At 39.9% G+C, this 21,268-nt stretch overlaps 1 long non-coding RNA gene across 2 annotated transcripts in view; it reads right to left on the bottom strand.

Annotated features, from left to right (window-relative positions):
* Nucleotides 1-303: 303 nt before the first annotated feature.
* LOC738655 (uncharacterized) overlaps nt 304-21,268 on the bottom strand; it is a 63,759-nt gene continuing 42,794 nt past the window's right edge. Inside the window, exons 4-7 of one of the 2 annotated variants that reach the window (XR_682360.4) lie at nt 15,240-15,364; nt 12,386-13,554; nt 7,158-7,228; nt 304-548 (exon numbers count right to left, since the gene is read on the bottom strand). This is a non-coding gene — a long non-coding RNA (uncharacterized LOC738655). The remainder of the gene's footprint in view (nt 549-7,157; nt 7,229-12,385; nt 13,555-15,239; nt 15,365-21,268) is intronic. The other variant, XR_001720943.3, reaches the window with a different exon arrangement.

Raw genomic sequence — 21,268 nt, forward strand, 5'->3', positions numbered from 1 at the left:
CAGCTTTGGGAAGGACAGACATGGATCGGTGAGGGAGGAAGGGGACATCTGCCCAGACAGCCAGATCAGCTGAATCAACCCTGGTGATCAGTGGGTGGCAGATGTCACAGCCAGATCACCCTCACATTCAAGAATGTAGACTTTGAAATCAGGCAAACTGGTGTTCAAATGTTGACTATGCTGTTCACTAGTGTGTGTGAGGTTCTGGGCAAGTTATGGAACTTCTCTGAGCTTTAATTTCTTCCTACAACAAACAGGAATAAAAAGATAATTGTGAGAAATAAATGAGATAAATATGAGATATTTTGATTCTTAGTAACTTTATTATGATTCTTTACCATTGTTTGGAATTGGTGTTAGCCTTCTACTTTGTTGTGTCTTTTCTCTTCAAATTCTCATCAACCGTACTGACTTTTTCATTTCCAAAATAAAGCAGGCTCCCTGGCTCCTGTGTTGCCATTAAGTTTCACTGGATAACATCAAGATGGACTTTCTCAAGGCTATGAGGGTATTTTTGGCCACCTGTTCCCTTGCCTCAATGTTCTCATCTGCAAAATGAAAGCAGAGCTACTGTGAACTTCCAGAAAGGTGTGGAAGGTTTGCTTGGCTTTTAACTGTAAGTGCTGGCCATTTAATTGTGTGCCCACTTCAGGATGCAGGGAAAACCCACGAGGACCCAGGAAGTCACTCTTCACTAGGTCCTTGAGGCCTTCTGGGTAATATGTTGGGCTGAGAGCTGCATTTAGACTGTCAGTCATACACTGAGATGGAAATTCTCACTCAACCTTTGAGTTTTTATGAAGCACCATGTGGGAGGCCCTCTGCTAGAAATCGACTTTCAGAAGTGAAGAAGACATGGGCCCTATCTTTAAGGAGGTCACAGTTTAATAAGGGAGGAGGGTGATGAGAGAATTCTTCCTGGAGGATGCTCCACTAGCTAACTTATGGGTAAAAGGAAAGAAATAGGCAGAGAAGAGAAGGAGTGCTGTTTAAGAAGCAAGGGCTCCATACGTCTATGCAGGGAAGTGAGAGAGAGAAAGGAGGCTGGGGAGGCGGGTAGAGAGACTGGGGGAGAGTTGGAGGGTAGAAGTAGGCAGATGGCAGTAGAAAACAGGGCTATATAGGTAGGAAAGGGTTAAGGTATGGAAAACTTTTAAGCCAAACAAAGGAGCTTGGACTGAGGGCCACGGAGAGCCACTGAAAGATTTTAGTAGTGAGTGACATAGTCAAATAAGCATTTCAGAAAGATCACTCTTACTTGCATAGAATCTATTGAAATTGGACAAGAATAGAGGTGCGGAGAAATGATGGGAGGCTGATGCAGTGATCCCAGTAAGAAATGAGGTTGGCTTGAGCGACAGTGACAACAGGAAAAGGCACAGAATTCAGGGATGTTAACAGGCAGAGCGGGCAAGTTTTACTAATCAATTTGTATAAGATTGGTGAGGGAGCTGGGTCAATAGTTATACCTAGTATTCTGGCTTAGGCAAAATGTGCTGATAGCTTTCCATCAATTAGAAATTCAGAAGAAGGAGGAGGAAAGAGAATGAGTTAAGCTTTACATTTAAGTGTGAGGAATGCAGAGTTTGGGACTATGTAGGGTGTGCAGAAGTGTTCATGAGGCAGCCAGGTGGAAATGTGCATGCAGCAGACAGTAGTACTCACTTGTGGATGACAAGAGGGAGCAGGCTGCCATCAGCATCAGGTGGTGGCTAAAACCACATGCATATTGGAATGAATTCATTTGTTAAAATGAAGTTTAAACCAATTGAATGACTAAATAAAGGAAAGAAGGAAGTCACCCAGGGAGCAAGCAGAGGGAAGAGGGAACAGGGCTTAAGGTGGGAATTGTTTTCTGTCTTAGCAACCATAAACATCACCTTGTCAAGACTATTCAGTTTGGTTGTATCAGACTGAAGATGGAAAAACACTTGGTAAGCTACAGACATTATGCAATTCAACTCTCTAAAGACTGGCAGATTTTTTAAAATGCTATGTTTTGCTATCTTTGCAGCCAAGTTGAGTTGTAGCATGTTGAGTCTCAGCGATTGTATAATCTGATGGTCAAACAACCAAAACTGGTAAAACAAAACAAAACAGAACAGGCGGGTTTCCTGACTCAGTCATGACATGGATACAAACATGGCCATGAAAACTGAAAGCAACTGCCTCAGAAGTGCTGACCTACTCCACGGCTGGGCCTATTCTGCTCAGATTTGGAGACCCTTAATCCTAAAATATTTGCTGTCTTTCGAATAGCTCTTGGCAAGATGCTCAGAAGCAGTGCAAAATTTCAGTGTAAAATGTGATCTATTTCTCAGTTTCGTATTTGAGAAGCGACACTTGCATATAGGCTGCTACATGTCTCTGCTCACCCTACATAGTCCTAATCTTTATCTCCCTTCCACTTCCCAAATGCCAGGCTGGTGTCAGAATGGATAGAGGATTAGCAGGAAAATTCTCTCTCGTCAGCCCTGTTCCAACAACACCACAGAACTATTGCATATTCTACCTTTGCTGCAGGCTGAGTGGCTACTCTTCCTTTGAATAGGACTTAAGTGCATGGCGGGAGTCATGCAGTGGGAGTTATGCAGTGGGAACCATCACTGTGTCTCAGAGAGAAGAATTCAGCCTTAAATGATGGGGCCAGAAGTCACACTTGGAGTTTCCAATTGTTCTGTTTTTCAGCCCCCCAAAAGCCTGCAGCTTTTATAAGGAGCTCTTTCCAAAAGCAAACTATACTAGTATTTTTTTTTTTTTTTTTACTTTAAACAAGAATGTTCTTTGGTTACTCAAAAACACATGAAAAGCAAGAGGGGAAAAATGGATTGGTGCTTCAGTGGGTTTTCCATGCTTGTTTTCTGACATCGTGAATTTAATGCATGTCCAGGTGTCTGCACAAATCAGAGTAGCTAGTATAGTCGGAGCTCTGGGTTTTGTTTTGTTTTGTGCAGTTTTAAGGAACTCCAAAAAAGGAACTCAGCTGTGTTATCTCCTATAAATTCAGGCACTACTGAGAAGAGTTTTACTTATATGAGGGTCTGGGGATCCTCTTTGGAGGGATCAGTAACTCAGTAATTAAGAAATCAGTAACTCAACAAACCAGCTGATGGGTGTGTCTCATTTTTGTCCCAACCATGGAGAATAAAAATCACATCTTAGTGTCACAGGAAGTGGGAAGGAACTCTTCTTAAAAGAAGAAAGTTAGGGCCGGGTGTAGTGGCTCATACCTGTAATCCCAGCACTTTGGGAGGCTGAAGTGGGTGGATCATCTGAGGTCAGGAGTTCGAGACCAGCCTGGCCAACATGGGGAAACCCCGCCTCTACTAAAAATACAGAAATTAGCCAGGCGTGGTGGTGGGTGCCTGTAATTCCAGCTACTTGGGAGGCTGAGGCAGGAGAATCACTTGAACCCTGGAGGCTGAGGTTGCAGTAAGCCGAGATTGTGTCACTGCACTCCATCTCAAAAAAAAAAAAAGAAAAAAGAAAAAAAAAAGTAGACGGTCAAGGTGCATATCTTGGTCCAAAAGTAACAACAATGAAGAAAAACTGTTGTGTCTTTTTATATGATAGGTCCTGTACTGGTGTTTTATAAGCTATGATGCAGTTATTATTACTCTCCCTATTTTACAGAAGAGGAAGATGAGGCACAGGGAGATTATTTCCCTTGCTCAGGTTCACTCAATCAGTGGAAAATGGGCTTGAACCCAGGTCCATCTGACCCCACGTCTGGGCTCCTATCCACTAAGTATACTAGAAAAGAGAAGAGTTATATGGAATAGAGCATGATTCCATACATTTTAAATGTCTTGAACTCCCAAATTAGTAAAAGCGTTCTAGGATGCCACTTCCAGGGTAGTCTGAATGAACTGAAGACAAGATTGTATAAATAGATTCTACTCAATTAGGGCTGGCAAGAGAACTAATCACAAGTCTGCTCTGTGATCTAAGTCTTGAGTGCAATACACATAAGGAGAAATATTCTGTTCCCCAAACACGCATCTCTGTCCTTGTCCTAGTGTGGTGATTATGAAGGAGAACAGGGCAGTGGCTAGAACTCTGTCAACACTGGCGATATCAAATGGCATAGCAGGAGCTGCAGGAACAAAAAGCCCAGGCCCCACATTCAGTGTGACTCTGGAGAGTCACCACGAGGGAGCCAGGAGTTGAGTCATGATTGTTCCTGAGTCAGTGCAGGAATCCTGAAATAAATAGGAGCTAATGACTTCAGTGGAGCGGGAGCACCTGCGTTTTTGCTCAAAGAGATTTCCCCATTGCTTGCCATGGACTGTCCAGATTGCCTTTGATATTCCTTGAACATACCAGTCTGTTTCCACCTAATGACCTTGTTGCAACTCTTCCCAGAACTTCACCTGAAAGGATCCTTTGTGGCCTCCACGTCATAGTTTTGATGTCATTCCTTTAGAGAGGCACTGTCTAATCAAATCAACAGCCTTTTCCCAGTGCTCTTGTCCCAGTCACTCTTGGTCACATAACCCTGATTTATATTTCCACAGCACTTAAATTATCTTGTTCCATTTATTTGTTTCCATATGTTTAGTATCTCTCCCCTTCCATTGGCATGTAGGCTCCATTGTTTCAGACACCTCATTTGTTTTGCTCAGTGCCATATACCCCAGTGCTCGTAATAGTCCCTCCTTTAATAAATGCTCAATAAACACCTCTTGAATGAATGGATGGATAAATGAATCAATGAATGAAATAGAACTGTGTTGTTATTATTATGATGATCATATTGTGCTACCAAGCCCTCAATGACTGGGGGAAACATGTGGTCCTAGATGTCTAAGATCCAGACAATCCACTCAGTAACTGATTGAGAGGAGAAAAATAATAATCAGGGAGAGAGCACACCTTCGGTAGGCTGAGGCCATTGCACATGCTAAATCATGTAACTACTGCAGATGAGGAAATGTAGGCATAGCTACATAGCTGAGAAGTATAGAGAGCAGAGATGTGCACTGGAATCTCTGGCTCCAACTCTTTTTCATTGCAAACGGAAGCCTGGGGATGAGGGCCAAGTATAGTTTTACATATTTCAGTATTTTCCCTATTGTACAAATTGTTCATAGAAAAGTTTGGTAACTTGTGTAAAGTTACTTAGCTAAGAAGTAACAGGGGAACTTCAAGATCTATGTCCCTAATGACTAGGATATAGAATCATCTTCCAGAAAAGATGACAAGGAAAGTTTTCAGAGGAGGCAGCAGAGAATCTGGGACTATCAGGATGGGGATTCTGGGAAGGACACTCCAACATTCCAAGCTAAGGATACTGCCTGAGCTAAAGCCTGCTGTGTTCTTTTCCTGCTGCCTGACATTCTTACTGATCTGAAATCCATATATTCTTGGAAACGTTGCTGCCTCTGATTTCTGTATAAATGACACAGCCGAGACTGGAGTAAACAGGATTCATGAAGGCCATTGGTTCTCCTTGAGCCATTTTATCTGTGCTGTCTGTGAACCAGACTCAGAGAGTCCTGAGTGCATGGCCAGGTGTGGTCCAGCCTGGAGGTTCTGCCCTGTGAAGTGTGCAGGTATGTCTTCTGAGTGGGAAGTGGTTATAAGCACCCATTTTCATTTCATCTGTAACAATTAAATAGCCTCACAGCAGCCCCTGAGTTGCTGATGGGCTCACACCCCATTGCCATGTAATCACATCTAATCTCATTGAGCTCTGCTCAAAATAGCCATAATTGGTGGTTTTATCCAAATCAATAAAGAGAGCTTCTACATATTGATTATCATCCAGGGTATAAAATCATCATCAGTTACCTGGAAAAGAGAAGCAGGCTGCCAAGGGAAAAGGTCAGATATTCCATCTGAACAGAGGAGGGAAGGGGGAGGCGGAACCAGTGAGTTTTAAGGTAATAGTATCAAATTACCTGAAAATGCACACAGTATATTCTTGTAATTTGCAACAACAGAGAGCCCAGAAATAGGTCAATCATTTAAGCGAGTCTTCAAGTTTTCTCTCAGCGATGTGCTGAGCTAGCTTGCATGAGCAGTCTTAAAGGGGCTGGAGCCAAGCTACAGAGAGCGAGAGAGCCATGGGGCTCACAAAAGTGGTACAATTTCAGTCAAAGAGATGGCTCAAGCCTATTTCTTTGATCCAATTAATGATCAACAGAGATTCTCAGCCACTGTCATGAGTGATTATGGGAAAAGACAAAGGAGGAGGGTGAATAGACCTTTCCATTTGAGCACCCAGGACATGGAGAGTGGGAGGAACTCACCTCCAAAATGATTGTGAGGCATTTTCCACAATAGCAATGGAATACGGAGCCTGCCCAGTTCTAAAATTTATACTTCTAATTGCAGAATTAAAAATGAACACGCTGTTTACTTATTACAAGATAGAACTCATTGTCCCAGTCTTTCTAGCAAATATTGAAACAAAAGTTGCATAAAATCATCCAATATCATTAATGGAAGACACAATGACAAGAAGAAAATCCACTCACAATACTGCCACTTCAACATATTAAAACTGGTCTTGGGCAATTCCTGAGTCCAGTTTCCTCTTCCGTTAAATGGAAATAGGAGGGATGACCACAAGATTATTAGAATTTGACTTTTAAAAATTCATTTATGAATGTCCTCTTAAAGTCCTTGCCTAAATGACTAAATCATTTTCATATAGCTGTGATATTATAGAAATATAAGTGGCTATCACCTTTATCCTTTCCCCTCTTAGTTCTTTCTTCATAAATATGCCATTTTAAGAGCTGCATACAATTCTGTTAAGTGAATATTTACTTAATTAATCTCCTGTTGTGAGATATCATCTTTCTACGATAGATAATATTTCAAAGAATGTCTATGGCACAAAATTTACTCTTTCTTTTGGATTATTTTCTCAATATAATGTGGAGAAGTGGGGTTTTTATGTCAAGGGTATTGTGATACCACAACCAAGGAATTAGAAAGGCTTAACCTGCCAGAAAAAATCCTATGAATGATTTTACTAGAGGGAAAACAGTCAAACCCAAAGGTAGTTTGTAATGCAAGAGTATTAGGTAGAAAAATCAGTACAATTTCCATTTTACAGATGAAGAAAATTGAGAATTTGGAGAGACTGTTTAAGAATAGACAAATATTAATATAATAGTCAAGAAGTAGACACAGCCTTCGCTTACCACAGGTGTTTGTTGAGGAAAAGAGGGCTCATCAACTCTATTCTTGTTGTGTTCTGGGCTGGATGGCTGCACTGGGACAGTGGAAAGAAAACAAGATGTTGAGGGGAGGGAACATGGTTATGTAGCTTGACAGAATAGAATCTGCAAATGGCTGACTCTACTAGTAAAGATCAATTGTGACATGCCCATTATTGATAGCTAGGTTTTCATCCGTCAAAGTGGAGGATTCCAGCCCTCCCATTTTGTGTGATGATTGAATAGGGTTCCTGCCAGGTAAAGATTTTTTTTACTTCCGTGTACTTCTATGTTTTCTTTCATGGAGGTGAAAAGAGAGGTTAGATAACCTTTACCTGTTTTATCTAACTTAATTATTGCAATTATAACTTTGAATGAGTTCCTTGGGGAGATTTGGTTTATGAATAATGACTATATTTTTAATACATTGCATTACTCCAAATAAAAAAAATCAGCAAAATAAATGAACAAAATAAAATGAGATCACCAGAGGCTTTTTTTTTTTTTTTTGGTTGTCACTCTTCAAAGTCATGGATTTGATTGTATTTGTTTTCATAAACTAATGTATTCCTAGATGACAGTATTCAATATGAACCTAGAAAGTCTGTAGTCTTCCAAATATGTGGGTTACCAACAAATAGGACAAAGCCAAAGCTGGTGGATTACTGCTACTAAGCCTAGAGTTTTATCATTAATCCTGACTTCCTCTCACTATATCCATTTTCTCTGAAATATGGATCTATTACCATGACTTCAGTTATATTTTCTATGTAGATGACTACAGTATCCACATCTCCAGCCAGAACCTCTCTCAAGTTTCAGACTGGTAGAGATGGCCATCTATCTGCTATCTCTCATGGGATATTTCTTGGGTACTTGCAACTCAACTCAACTTTTATCTTCCTCTGTATTTTATCCCCTACTCCATCCCACCTCTAAATGCATTCCAACTGGATTCTTTTCTATCTTTGAAGTTTCTAGGAATGGCTCTATCATCCAACCAATCACCCAGCCAAACATGGGATTTATCTTTTCCTCCTTAACTTCCCTTATGTCTCTTGTTTAATCAGCCATCAAATTTATTTGCTTTTATTTTCTAAGTATTACTGTGATTCCCCCAACCACCCCACCCCAATCTCTGTAATATCTGTGCTGGTTTATTTATCATCTCAGGCCTGGGCCAGGGCAACAACTTCTTCAATGGCCCCCCTGTTTCCAGTCTTGACTCTCTTCAATCTGTCTTTACTTTGCTACCAAAACTAATAATATTCTAATAAACAAATGTGGCCATGTCATTTCCTTTCTTGAGACTTTTCAATGATTTAACATGATGTGCTAGGAAGTCAGTAAATGTGTGTGTGTGTGTGTGTGTGTGTGTGTGTATAAAATGAATGAATGAGTATAAGATACTGACCACACTCCTTGGCTCACAAGGCCCTTTATAATATGTCTCTGCCTACATTTCTAGTCACACTTTCTATAATTTCTAACTCACTAATTCTTATACTAATAGTTCCATAAACACATCACATTGTGTCACTTATCTGCACAGGCCTGGAAAGTTCTTCCTTGTTTTCTTCATTTGGATAACTTTTTTAAGCTTTTTGGGGGGCTCACTTTATGTGTCAATTTCTGTGTCTCATCCCTTCTAATTTATTTATTCTAACACATCTAATTATCCACACTATGCCAAAAACTGTTAGGCACTAGGAACAAAAATGGCAAAATGGCAAATTAGAGAGACAGACATGGAAACCAATAGATATTATTCATTGAAAGAAAGGTTATAATAGAAGAGGAATACAAGAAAATGATGAACAAGATGAAGAGAAAATAGAAGATTTTAATTATTCAAATATACCTGTGGCACTTAGGAGCTGGGAGGAAAAGAATCTCAAGCAAATGAACCAATGTGTGTAAAAACAAGGAGGTATGAAAGGGGCTGGATGGATGATGTTATGAGTTAAACCGTGCCCCTCCAACATTCATATGGTGGACTCCTAATCCCCAGCACCTCAGAATGTGACCTTATTTGAAGACAGGGTCCTAAAAGAGGCAATCAATTTAAAATGAAGTTATTAGGGTAGACCCTCATCCAATGCGAACAGTGTTATTCTTAGAGAAACCAGTTCTTTTTGTTGAAGACTAATAGAAGACAAAGACAATTAAGCAATTGAGAGCTGAGTTTTAGTAAACTCACTCTGGTGGTTGGATAGAGGATAGATCAGAGGTAGGGAAGTGGAGAGGCTGGTTGAACACCATGAGGCTGTGGCAATCCTTCAGAAGAGAGAGGTGGAAAGCTTGGCCCAACGCAGTGGCAGGGTGTTTAGAGAAGATGAAGCAGATATGGAAAATATTTATGAAGGAAAATTGGCAGCAGTTGCTGACATGACTGGATGTTCAAGTGAATGGCACTGGCAAATTGCTTTCATTGCATTTATCCTTATATTATGAGCAACTAACTGAGCCTATGCCCGAAAGTACAAAGAGAGAAGACACAAACCAAAGAAAAAACTGAGGTAGATAATGACAGATTTCCTCCCAATGTATCTTGAGCCTTGATCCAGACCTTGTGGCACAGTCCAGACAATTGTAAGTCCTAATCCTAATGGTTCAATATTAAAAAAGAGTGGGGACTTATTAAAAATTGGTTATGTATAAAGCCCACAAACAAATAAAAGGAAACTGTTAAAAGAAGTCACCAAAAGAATAATAATAGAATAAACAAACAAAACACCAGTGGGCTTCCTTTCTTCTGCAGACTGCACAGAAACTGTGATAGGTTAATTTATGTGTCAACTTGACTGGACCATGGGATGCACAGATGTCTGCCCGAGCAATATTTCTGAGTGTATCTATCTGTGAGGGAGTTTCTACCAGAGTTTAGCATTTGAATTGGTGGACTGAGTGAAGTGGATTGCCCTCTCCAGTGTGACTAGGAATCATCCCATTCATTAAGGATCTGAATAGAACAAAAATGTAAAGGAAGGGAGGATTCACCCTCTCTGCCTGTCTGCTTGAACTGGAGCATTGATCTTCTCCCTGCCTTGGTGATCCTGTCTCAGGCCTTCAAACCCAGATGGGAATTTATACCATCATCTCTCCAGCTCTTAGGCCTTCAAATTACACCACCAACTTTCCTGGTTTTTCAGGTCACAGTGGGTAGATCATGGGACTACCTGGCCTATGTCATCAGTGCATGTTTGCCAATACTTCGTAATCTTTCTCTCTCTCTCGCTACACACACACACACACACACACACACACACACAGAGAGAGAGAGAGAGAGAGAGAGAGAGATTCTCTTGGTTTTCTCTGAAGAACTCTAATACAAATACTCTTTCTTCATTCCTGCCTCCCTCCTTTCATTCCTCCTTTTCCTCTTTTCTCCCTTCAGCAAATAGTTACTGAGCTCGAACTTTATGCTAGGTGCTACATTAAATGCCGGAGATATGTAGACATAAAATAAACAGATAAAAACGCAAAAATTTTTATAAGGACCTTATGATTTAGTGGACAAAGGATGTGTAAACGAAGAATCATAATCTTATGTAGTAAGAGTTGTAGGCACTCAGAGCTGATTGACAATGCCTTGCTCTGCTTGAGAGAACTAGGAGAGATTTCTCAGAAGCTGTGATTCTTGAGCTGGATCTTGGAAAAGGTAAGGACAGGCTCAAAGGCTTGGGAGGATGTGGTATCTTCAGGGAAATGCAAACAGTTGTCTGACTACTGAATTAGGCCATCTCAGGGCAGACAGAAACCAAGTGAGAAGGTTGGAAGGGTGGTCTAGAGGCCTGATCTTGTAAGCCTGACATCTTTTCATTGAAATATTACCAGTTTGGTCCATGAAAGAAAAAAAACTTTTGACTTCAGAGAGCAGAAAGTATTTTCCAGACTCTCTTTTCTCAAACATGTAGGCTTCAAAAAATAATAAAAATAATAAGTTAAAGAAAAGAATCTAAACTCAGAGAGCTTCACTAGGGCAATAAATGCTTCACTTGGGTCCCACTGTGGTAAACTAAATAAACTTCTCCAAGGCTCTGGGCTTCAGCTTCTTTGTGAGACAGTGTTACATAGTGGAAAGGCTGTAGAATTTGGATAAAAGTCAGCACTCAATGACTTACTGGCCAAACCACCCAGGATTAGTTGCTTTGTTTCCCTGAGTCTCCTTTTGCTTCCTGGGCAGTACTTACACTCCAGCCCTCAGTTTAACTTCCTTCAGGAAAGCTACAGTCACCACTGCTCCTGCTGGGCCTAGGAGGTTAGCAGTAAAATGCACATGTATAATGAGTGAAAGAGGGAAAGCGACTCTCTCTAGTCCTTTTGGGTTGGGCACAAGAGCCACCAGCCAGAACTGGCACAAAAGGTTTGGGGAATCAGAGCATGGCTACATCACCACCTTGAGTGAAGTAAGTAATTCAGCTAAATGAAAGTACTCCAGTTGGTAGTTTTTGGCTGCAGCAGAGCCATCTAGTCAAAAAGCATAGTCCCAGGGTATGAAAAATCACAAACAATCACAGGACATTGGTACAAGGAGGAGGCTTATAGGCTGTTGATTCAAACTCCTTCATTGTACAGAGGAGAAAACCAAAAGTCTGGGAAAGCTCAGTTAACCAAGTATTATTAGGCATCCCATTACTCTTTTATTAGGAGAAATCTGGTATTAGGAAAAACTCAACTTCACCTGATAAGGTTTGATCGTTATCTTTTGGGTATGGAAAACCTGATTATAGATTGTGTTGCCAGATAAAATACAGGACATCCAGATAAAGCTAAATTTTTGATAGACACTAAATAATTTTTTTAGTATAAATGTATCCTTAATACAGCATAAATATAGAATACTAAAATTATTCATTTTAATCAGAAATTCAAATTAAACTTGGCTGTTATTATTTTTCTATATCTGGCAACCCTAATTATAGAGTGTCTTTTCATCTCCCATCTTTGCTCTGACTGTTAGGAAGCTTAAAGGCAAATGTATCATCATTGTTTTCTAACAGTACTTTATGGTATGCACTTGGCTTTATCTTGTTTGTTTATTTTCCATTCACCCTTTTCTTCATTAAAAAAAATCTAGTTGTTACAAGTATCTCAGTAAGCAACATCAAAAACTTTGCTTGGATATTAACTTAAAAAACACCCACATCATGGGGTACTAATTAAGGGCTATACTTTGTACTCAGTTCTGCAGATGTAAATGTAAGTAATACCTTCTGTCCAATCTCAAAGAGCCCTACTCAAGGCGGGGTGAGGGGGAAGACAGTTGTTTATATAAGCAATCAAAATGCAGAGAGATGAATGATGAGGTCCAAGGTCACACAGCTAGTTGGTGTCAGAACCAAGCTGTGTTTCCTTACATTGCATTCCATGTAGTGGGCTAGTTCACAAGAACTTTATTACCCATATCTACCTAAATACCTATGGGACAGTTCAGTAGGCACTGATCATTTGGCCTTCTCAGCACCCATCATTTTTCTAGAAGTAGCATCCCTTTATAGAGGCAATTGCTCCTTCTCTTCCTCAAACTTTTTAATATTAGTAGGATCTTCTAATCAGTGTACTTCTCCATGACCTCAGATGTTTGATTCAGGGTGTGGACATGTGACCCAAGCCAGAGTAGTCCTTCCCCAGGAATTCCCAAATTGGAACAAGACAAAAGGCAGTCCCTCTCTGGTGGCAAAGATGGAGATAAAAATATAAGCAACAGCCATATCCCTTGCAGTGTGGAGGAAGCCCGGCTGAGCACATAAAGTTAATACACAAAGAGTAGCAGAGACACTTGCAGCATTCATGTCTTTAATTTCAGCTGTTCTCAAAGCTATGCTGCAAGTCTCCTCGATCCTTCTAGCCGAAAATAATTTCGGTCATGTTTTTGTCTCTTGCAACCAAAAGGGTTATGGCTAATAGAGATTATTTGAGCTGAATTACTATTGGCATCTTCCCAATGGGCTTTCAGAATAACGTGGCTACAGCACAGTTTACACAAAGCTCATTCTGTCTCTATGCAATGCAGAAAAGCTCCTGTTGCTTTAAAGGTACTGCTAAAAGCGGTATTTTTCCAGTCAGCTTCCAAAACACCGTCAAGATGCTTTCACTTATGACAGATTTGTATCTAGCAAGATCAACCAGCACCATGGTGGGTTAATGCTAAATAGCCAATCCAACTTCAAAATCTCCAAACTAGCTGCATGCTGCTGTTGTCATTGCTCCCATTTTAAAGATGGGGAAATTAAAACCTGGAGAGGCAAAGGAGATTTTTCAAGTTCATACATATTTGGCTAAGTTTATTCTAGAATCTATGTCTCTTGTCACTTAGAATATTGCTTGTTCCACTATAGTCCCTCTTAAAAGCTGCTATCATTTTTTTAGGATCTTCAATCTGGAAAAAAAGAACCCATTGATTATGACAACATAAAAAGAGCAAAAAATTCTCGGACTTTATGGTTACATATTAAAATTAGTCATTTGGGGGAGGAAACCTTAAGAAAGTTGTTAGACATAATATACACTTGAGCATCCTCATTTGTCTATACATCACAATCCCTTGTGAAGCCTTTTAAAAATAAAGATTTTTGAGTCACCTCTATTCCCAAAAAAACCTACTGAATGAGAATGTTTGGGAGATGGGTACCAGGTTTTCACATATTTAAAGAACTCCAAAGATGATTTGGATTGAACTGGTCTAAGGACTAGCATTTAGGATCAGTAATGTAGATTTCTTTTTTGAGCGGGGAGGGGGGGTTCTATATCCTCAGCTTTTAATTAACAACATTTAGAAAAAAATGTCTCTTGGTTGGATTGATATAACCATTTATACAACAAATGTAGACATACTATTTTAGCAATGTTATACCTCATTCATTTAACCAATATTTACTAATTCCCTACAAGTTGCTGGGTTCTGCACCAGCCACTTGAACTCAAAGATGAGTCAGATGGAAACCCTGCCATCAAGAAGCCTTGAGGGACAGATAATAGATGAGTATACATGATATTTAAATGAGATGGTGATGTCAGTGTACCATGGGTGGGTATTCCAGGGAAGAAGCTGGTGAGAATCAGGGAGGGTTTCTTGGGAGAGTATTTGAACTGGGCCCTGAAGGGCAGGTAGGATTTGGACGTGCAGATGAGAGGAAGATCAACTCAGGCAGAGGAAACCGCACGAGCCAAGAATAGGAGCATGGAAAGAATAGTAGTAATAATAATAATGATAACTATAATAATAATAATAGCAGCAAGCAATTATTGAGCACTTGCCATATATGCCAATTGCTGTTGTAAGTGCTTTGTGTGGGCATCTCATTCAATCCTCACAACAAAACAATGAAGTAGGTACTTCTATTATTCCTCATTATATAGATGAGAAAACTGAGTTACAGATAGGTTTAGTAATTTGCCCAAGGTCCGGTGCCAAATAAAGTAGGTGGGGGGAAGGATTTCTATTTTGTTCAATACGTTTTTGGGGAATGAGTGGATATTTTAATCCAATACTATCATTTCAAAGATGTGGAAACTAAGGTTCAGAAAGGTTAGGATCACTCAACTGGTTGGTGGCAGTGTTAGAATAAGAGTCATTTTAATGCATTTTCCATTATGCCAAGCATGCAGTTTGAGACTGAGAGCAAAATCTTAGTTTATCATTTTCTCTTAATCAAAAATTATTTTGAGGAACTGTGATATCTTGAAAAGTAGCTAAACCCAGAGCTAACCTCTAACCAAGATACAGCTTTTAAATCAGGAGGACAAATCACAAGGGAGAGGGAAGTAAAGCATGGTAGAGTGGAACTTGTTTTGGACAAGTCTTATCTATAAAATGTTCTCATCTATAAAGAGATGCAATTAGACAAGAAGTTTCCTAAAGGTCCCTCTCTGTTGGCTATTCTGTCTGATCCTAGGCAGGGCTTGAAACTGAGATTATGTCTGTATAAGTCTCTAAGTTTAATGGACTGAAATATAGCCTGCAATAAATAATCATGCTCTAAGAGAACCACATCTGGAGGCCAGAAAGCAGCTGTTAGGTAAATGGAGAGGGTAGCATTCTTTGAGTTTTTGTTCTTCACTTACTGTTTCAGATGATGCTGAGAAAGTCACTTGATGCATTTATGACAACCTCCAGGACCTAATCAATTTCCTCCTCCCAAAAAATGGGACTTGGCAGGAGAGAGCATCATTTTCTATGATGCGGCAAACTGAAGAAAAGACAGAGTTATCTTTGGTTGAGGCCACCTGGACACTTCTAGCTTATTGTCTATTGCTTCACCCTAGAGAGCACGCCCCATCTGGCCTGAGTTGAAAGCATTCCCTACTTTAAGTAGCAAGATAGGTTCATGTGTATTCCCTATGTTGTGCTGCATTTTTTTAGTAAAATAAATTTTAAAAATATGAGAGTTGAGTGTTGCTTATAATTCATTTTGACTGATGCCATCGCATCTAATGCAATATTTAGCTGTTTTACCTGTTTAGAAGCCTGAGAAGAGCAGTGATCCTGGAGAACATTCTCCATCTATTGTAGAACAAGATGGATGGAGAACATTTTTTCCACACAGCAACAATGATTACACTTTAAATTTATACAGCATTTGTCTCTGGAGAGTCTCAGAGAGACTTTGAGAATATTTTTTTCATGTCTCATTTTAAGAAGCCCGTAATGTCAGTTAAAGAGATCGCTTGTCACACGCAGACAGTGAGGCACAGAACTAGCCTCCGGATTTCTTGAAAATTCTCCAGTCTGTAGTTTCGTTGCTAAAGTCAAGGTTGCCCCTGGCCCAGGCACTAAAGAACAGCACTGATTTATCGAGTCCCTGAATTTTGAACACATTGGCAGCTCTCTGGTGAATGCAAAGGCAAGAAAAGATCGTTGCTCTTAAGTTTGTTAAAATATCAGAGTCAATATTGAGCATAATTGGAGAAGAGATTTATAAATATGGAAAGGAGAAGTCTAGAGAGAAACCTGAAGTGTTAGATTGGAACTGGAGATATAGGAGTAAACTCATAGCTTTGTTTTAAAATATGTATATATATATACACACATAGATGTAGAAATAGACATAGATGTGTATATATATGTATGTATGTATATGCATGTGTGTTAATGTATGTATATACATATGCATGTATTTCTTACTGCTGAAAGGACCTAAAAACAATGCCATTCCAGTAGCAATGTGCACACCCGGCTCCCATATCTTGCTTTCCAAATATAATTTTTTGCTAAAAGGAAACAAGGTCCCATGGAAAAACGGTTGATTCCAAGGCTGAGGCAGGAAAAGTGTAAGATGAGCTCAATACATTTTTGGCACCAGAAAGTAGGAAAATAGAAAAATGCTCAAAGATTATGGTAACAAGTCAAAGGAAATAAGAGTCAGGTTGAAGGGCTCCTGCTGGCCAAATCTAGGACAATTTAACCATCAAAATAAATAAAGATTGTAACATTTTATGCAACCACTCGTTGCATAAAATAGGAATCCTTGAGTTCATATTGATGAGAGAGAAGAGAGAGAGAGAGAAAGAGAGAGAAAGCTCTTCCTTATAGTTCCAATACAACTTTATTTACAAAAATAGGCATTGAGCTGGATTTGGCCTATGGGCTGTAGTTTGCTGACCCTCGACTAAAGGAAGCTATTGAAGACTTTGACCCTAAAAATGGCATCATCAGAATTATTCCTTGGGAAGATACATCCAGCTACTGGATAGAAAATGGATTTGAGGGAAGAGCATAAAAGTGGAAAGAAAAACTAGGAGGCTGTTGCAATGGTCCACATGTTTGCACCATGGAGAAACCAACACAGTTTTATAAGCCAAATATACCTGGGAATTTGGCCTCACAAACCTTAGCTGGCACACAGCTGGGTCTGTCTGTCCTTAGCTGACCTTGATTCTCACCATCTTGCCAGTTTAGCCACTCTGAAATCTTAGCCATCTCTGAAATCCTATGTCAGAGTTTGTAAATCATCTTGGGAGCCCAATTATTCTGTTTCTTTGCTCTACAGTGTTTTTGATTTCGAGAGCTAAGTCTGTACTATTTGTATGAGAGGAAAAAATCAATAGAAAGAGAAAGTTTAATAAAAAAAATACATTCTCCATTGACTTTAATTAACTTGGCCTTAGGTTTACAACTTTGGCAAGTATGGAAAATGAAAAAGAAGAGAGAAAAAACAATCTCATATCTCACCCTATAACACAAAGCTTTTTAAGAAAAAAATCTCAAATTGAAATCTGAATGTATCAGCAATTTATTTGCCAGCAACAAGTTGAAGAAAAAGGATAAAAAAGAAAAGAAAAGAAATTATCTTATAGGATGTAACAAAGAACAGGCTGGCACTTTTAACTACCGTGATAAATGGCCAAACACCAGAATGAGGCCAATGGTTTATCGATGTCATAGAACACTTGCATGTTCTTCCAGAATCAAATGGTCATGGCTTTGGTGTCTTCTCCAGTCTCATGACTTAAGATCCATAGTCTTTGAAACCTGTTGGTATTTGCTAGTTTTAGCACTGAAGCTTTCTGCCAGGGAACAAGGTTCTCTCTGGAGGAGTAATGGTCAGGAGGAATGATGTGAGTTTCTGTCTCCTGCCAGGTGTCTGCAGAGAGAAACCACGAATGCATGGATATTTCACAAAATTTCACACCCATGAGACTTTTCTGTCATTTGAAATGGCGCAGGCTATTAGTAGACAGGTACAGTAATATAGTATATAAGTACACATGCACACACGCATACAGGATGCTACACATATTCCATAAATTCACATGTGCACTCAATTACACAATAGATACATGAGTGAACATCTGTTAGCATAGATAAAGCATATATCTGCATAATCAAATAGATGGTGTCATGCAAATATAACATACTATATTTCTCTATACATTTACAGTAGGCATTTATATGAAAATACATGTAAGTCTAAAAATACATTTAAGAGTAAGAATACAAACACATCCAGGTATGTGTGCCATACATATACACACAGCATCTATATATTATATCCATGTGAGTTACATGATCTGGTCCCCATCATCCCTGACTATTTCCCCTATGACTGTAATATTTCTCCCTCCATCATTATATTCCAAACTATTCCCTGCTGTCCCACAAATGTCAAGTACATTCTCACCTTAGAGTTTTTTGTACTGGTTGCTCCCTGTAAATGAAATACCCATCCCAGATCCACCAGACTGTGGATCTTAGGTCATGAGACCAGAGAAGACACCAAAGCCATGAGATATCATGAGGACTATTTTATCACTTCTTTTAGGTCTCTGTTCAAATATTAGCTTCTCAATGAAATCTATATAACCACTCAATCATTCTATTTAAAATTGCAGCCCACTCATTCCAGCCCATGTGCTTATCTAAATTACTTTATTCTAGAACTTATTACCTTATAAGATATCATATAATTTACTTATGTATTACATTTACTTTTTATCATTACTCTCCTCCCCTTCCATCAACCCCTACTAGCTGAAATGTAAACTCTAGGAGGGACAGGGCTATTTTTCTGGTTTGTTCATGAAACAAACTATATTTGTTCACTAATGTTCTAAGCAACTAGAACAGAGCTAGGTTCAGAAAACATTTAGTATATATGTGTTGAATGAATGAATGAATTGATATATATGAATAAAATGCAGATATATATGTTTGCCGAACCACGTCTATATATCACAAGTGGCAACATTTATTCCTATAAACATTCCTATGGTTAAATGTAAGCATATATGTGTTCATATTCAAAGGAACTGAGACGCATTGGTAAGGGCTGTGTGTGTGTGCGTGTGTGTGTTTGTGTGTGGAAAGTATCTGCTCCTATTGAATATGCTCAGCAACTCACACTGAAATGTGAAAGGAGTGGGTCTAAGTGACTCCCTGGGCACCCTAGCTACAGTAAACTATCACTATAGTACATAGAGAGATAAGTCCAAGGTGGCAAGAAGTTTTGGGGAAAAAAAACTACACTGGACACTGGGAGATAGATTTTGGACTCTGAGAACTATGTTGGTTCCCAGAACTTAAGTGTCAGGAATGAACTCTGTTCTCTATTAAACTTGATAACAAACTAGTTCAGAATTTCAACTCTGAAAACTTTACTATAAGGTGAGGGAGAGGGACAAGACAGAATAGTTTTGATTTCTTTAGATCTGGGCTCAAACATACCTCTCTCTTTCATGATTTTCATCAGGCTTGTCCTAGGGAATATGAACTAGCCTTACAGGGAAAGTTTCAGGTCATAAGCCATGACTTTTGGAGATTGGTGAAAACATAAAAAGTCACATATTTCTCTTCTCTGCTTTCCCCTGTTATTGACTGGATGTTTGTGCCCCCTCAAAATTCATATGTTGGCTGGGCGTGGTGGCTCATGCCTGTAATCCCAGCACTTTGGGCTAACATGGTGAAACTCCGTCTCTACTGAAAATAAAATTAGCCAGGTGTGGTGGAGGGCACCTGTAATCCCATCTTCTCAGGAGGCTGAGGCAGGAGAATCTCTTGAACGTGGGAAGTGGAGGTTACAGTGAGCCGAGATTGCGCCATTGCACTCCAGCTTGGGCAACAAGAGTGAAACTCTGTCTAAATAAAATAAAATTCATATTTTGAAACCTAATCCCTCATGTGATGGCATTTGGAGGTGGGGCCTTTGGAAGGTAATTACGTCATAAGGGCCCTGCCTTCATGAACAGGAGTAGGATACTTACAAAAGTGGTCTCTGCTGGGCGCGGTGGCTTGCGCCTGTAATCCCAGCACTTTGGGAGGCCGAGGTGGGCGGATCACGAGGTCAGGAGATCGAGATCACGATGAAACCCTGTCTCTACTAAAAATACAAAAAATTAGCCTGGCACGGTGGCAGGCGCCTGTAGTCCCAGCTACTTGGCAGGCTGAGGCAGGAGAATGGCGTGAACTCGGGAGGCAGAGCTTGCAGTGAGCCCAGATCATGCCATGGCACTCCAGCCTGGGCGAGACTCCATCTCAAAAAAAACAGTTAAAAAAAACAGATCTCAAGAGAGATCCATCACCCCTTCCACCATGTGAAGACACAGCAAGAAGGCCCAGACCAGAAACCAAATCTCCAAGTACCTTCATCTAGGACTTCCCAGACTCCAGAACTGTGAGAAATAAACCTGTTATTTATAAGCCTCCTAGTCTATGTTATTTTGTTATAGCAGCCCAGATGGACTCACACATCTTTCTTTTTCTTTTTCTTTTTATTTCTGTTTTTTGTTTTGTTTTGCTTTGTTTTGTTTTGTTTTTTGATGGAATCTCACTCCCATCCTGCAGGCTGGAGTGCAGTGGCATAACCTCAGCTCACTGCAACCTGCAACCTCCGCCTCCCAGGTTCAAGCAATTCTCCTGCCTCAGCCTCCTGAGTAGCTGGGATCACAGGCGCCCACCACCACGCCCAGCTGATTTTTGTATTTTTAGTAGAGATGGGGTTTCACCATGTTGGCCAGGCTGGTCTTGAACTCCTTACCTCAGGTGTTCCACCCGCCTTGGCCTCCCAAAGTGCTAGGATTACAGGCGTGAGCCACTGAGCCGAGCCAAGACATCTTTCATCTGTGTGTGTGTGGTGTGTGTGTGTATGTTATAGGGTAGGGAAATGTTTTTGAGATATGTTGGTTTTCCACTAATATAAAAAAGAAATCAAGTTCAGATCTGAGCTTCCACAAGCAGGTGGATAGAGACAGCCCATTTTGAGACTCAGAACACCTGTAAGACTCCTGTGACTTCTTAGGGACCATAAGAAATGGAATTGTCCTATCTGGCTTCCTGACTGCCTTGTAACTCCTCTGTAGAGATAAGGCACATTTCCAAGTCCTAATTTATTTCACATACCTTGCTCTCTGACCTAAAAAAATCTTCAAAACATTAATAAGAAATAAATACAGTGACCATGTAATTTATTGTCCAAACTGAGACACTTCTGAGAGTAAAGGAGGTGTTATTACTGGTTATGTGTCTTCATCATGTTCTTCCTTCCCCTCATCTTGCCTTCCTTCTTTATTTATTTACATTATTGAGTACCTACTTTGTGCCAGCTACTGTGTAGGTCCTCCCTAAGGCACACAATGATCTGCAAAAATAACACTATCCG

Source organism: Pan troglodytes, chromosome 11 (assembly GCF_028858775.2).
Source record: "Pan troglodytes isolate AG18354 chromosome 11, NHGRI_mPanTro3-v2.0_pri, whole genome shotgun sequence".
In the NCBI taxonomy this organism is placed as follows: domain Eukaryota; kingdom Metazoa; phylum Chordata; class Mammalia; order Primates; family Hominidae; genus Pan; species Pan troglodytes.